Source organism: Mus caroli, chromosome X (genome assembly GCF_900094665.2).
Source record: "Mus caroli chromosome X, CAROLI_EIJ_v1.1, whole genome shotgun sequence".
Classification (NCBI taxonomy): Eukaryota; Metazoa; Chordata; class Mammalia; order Rodentia; family Muridae; genus Mus; species Mus caroli.
Genome location: NC_034589.1, coordinates 144,541,230 through 144,543,827, shown reverse-complemented (window position 1 = coordinate 144,543,827; position 2,598 = coordinate 144,541,230).

Sequence of the window (2,598 nt, the reverse complement as noted above, 5' to 3'; positions counted from 1 at the left end):
CACGTGTTCGTCCTGCTACTGGACCCCGAGTTACTTGGTGGGAAATTGGGTTCCCTCCCCCTTCCTTTATAACTGAATGTTGGAATTAGTAAAGGGGGGCCTTGAACATGGAATCATCTTGGCCTCATTCTTTCTCCCGCCCCGTCTAGCTTCCTCTCTTTTCAGCTCGAACTGCCATCCTCAGTTGAACCGTTTGCGTTGCGCACTGCGGGCGGGCCACAACATAGGTGTAGTGGCCGATGCACTGTAAGGGTGTCCTGAGGCAGGAGGATCACCAAGAATTTTATTTCAGTATAGGTTGCATAATAAGGCTGAGACTATCATAGGCTACAGAATGAGTTCTTGCTTCAAAATTACAAATGAAAGTTGGAAGAAGAATGGAGAGAAAGAAGTTGTGAAGATAAGTTATAAAAACAATATTTAGTGTATGATTTTTTATTACATATTTTCCTCAATTACGTTTCCAATGCTATCCCAAAAGTCCCCCATACCCTCCCCCCCCACTCCCCTACCCACCCACTCCTGATTTTTATATGTGTATATATGTACATACACAAAGATATGTCTTTTGGAAGTACTTCAACAAACAAGGAAAAATCTTTTCACTTATATTAGAATGATTATTATCAAATACAAAAAAATATTAAATCTTGGTGAGACTGCAAAGACAATACATGTACATTGTTCATGAGGATGTAAAGAATGGAAACAGGCAACCTCGGGTAATAGGAAGTTAGGGAGACTCTACAGAATGCACCAGAGACTAGGGAAGTAAGAGACTCTCAGGAATCTAAGGGAGGGACCTTAGATGAAATGTCTGAGATTGGGGAAAGGAAACTTATAGAGCCCACCTCTAGCAGGAAGACACAGGACATCAAGTGAGGGATGGACTTGCCATCCCACAGTCACATTTCTGACCCATAATTGTCCCTGTCTAAAAAGATTACAAGGATGGAAATGCAGAGGAGCCTGTGGAAAAGAAGACCCAGCGACAGGGCCAAAATGGAATCCAGCTCAAGGGGAGGTCCCAAGGCCTGACAATATTACTGAGGCTATGGAGCACTCACAAAAAGGGACCTTTCATTAATGCCCTGTGAATGACCCAACGAGCAGCTGAAAGAGTCAGATGCAGATATTTGCACCCAACCAATGGACAGAAGCAGCTGACCCCTGTTGTTGAATTAGGGAAGGCTGAAAGAAGCTGAGGAGAAGGGTGATTCTGTAGGAGAACCAGCAGTCTGAATTAATCTGGACCCCCAAGATCTCTCAAACACTGGACCACCAAACAGATAGTATGCACCAGCTGATATGAGGCCCCCAACACACATACAGTAGAGGACTTCCAGGTCTGTGTTCATTCAGAGATTATGCACCTAACCCTCAAGAGACTGGAGGCCCCAGGGAGTTTAGAGATCAGGTGGGGTGGGGGTTGGGGTCATCCATGTAGAGACAGGGGTGTGCAGAGAAGGTGAGGAATGTGGAGAAGTTGGAGGGTGGATAGAGGGCAAGGAATGGAACATGCAGTGTAAAGAAAATAAATTAATTTTAAAAAAGAAAAAAATGAATGCAAACTGGTACAGACATTGTGGCAAACAGTGTAAAGGTTCCTAGAAAAGTTAAAATAGCCTTGTTACACTATGCAGAAATTCCACCTGAGAATATATAACCAAAGGAAATGAAATTAGTGTATGTAAGAGAATTTGAATCTGCAAGTTTGTTGCAACAATATCCTCAATTGCTAAGAAATGGAAGCTAATAAAGTATCCATCAGATGATGTACTGATGAACATAATATGGTAAATATGCATAATGACTACTATTCAGTGACATAAAGAATGAAATTTTGTTATTTTATCAAGACATTGAATTGAAAGTCATTGTATTAACTCACATAAGGCAAATTCTTGAAGATAAGTACTATGTGATCTCACTCAAACATGGAGTCTTAAGAAGTCCAAGTGTTAGGGGAAAATAGACTGGAAGGTAAAAACTGGTATGAGGGTACTGGGGAGATGGCCACCAAAGGGCAAAAATGCCAGTTACATAAGATGTATCAGTTCAAGCAACTTATTTAACATCAGAGTAACTATTAGTGATACATTGTGTTACAGATACTGCAGGATTATTGTGGTGCTGCATTTTAGTACACTTACAAGCAGATACAAACTGTCAATATTATCCAAAATGATTTACAGGTTTAAATGTGTCCTTATCAAAAACAATAAAATTCCTTACAAAACTAAAAAAGACATAGCATTTAGTATATGAAATTCCATACATACTTATGGACACTCACATGCACAAACACACACACATACAGAGAAAGAGAGAGAGAGAGAGAGAGAGAGAGAGAGAGAGAGAGAGAGAGAGAGAGAGAGAGGTGTCAAAATCATCTTGATCAAAAAGAACAAAACAAGAGGTGCTATACTACCAGACTTCAAAAGACAAAAATTTGTAATCATCAAAACAATGTAATACTGCCATTAAAAATGGTGTGTAGAAAGAAATTAGAGAAACAACACCCTTTACAATAGTCACAAATAATATAAAATACCTTTGTGTGACTCTAACTAAGGAAGTAAATGATCTGTATGATAA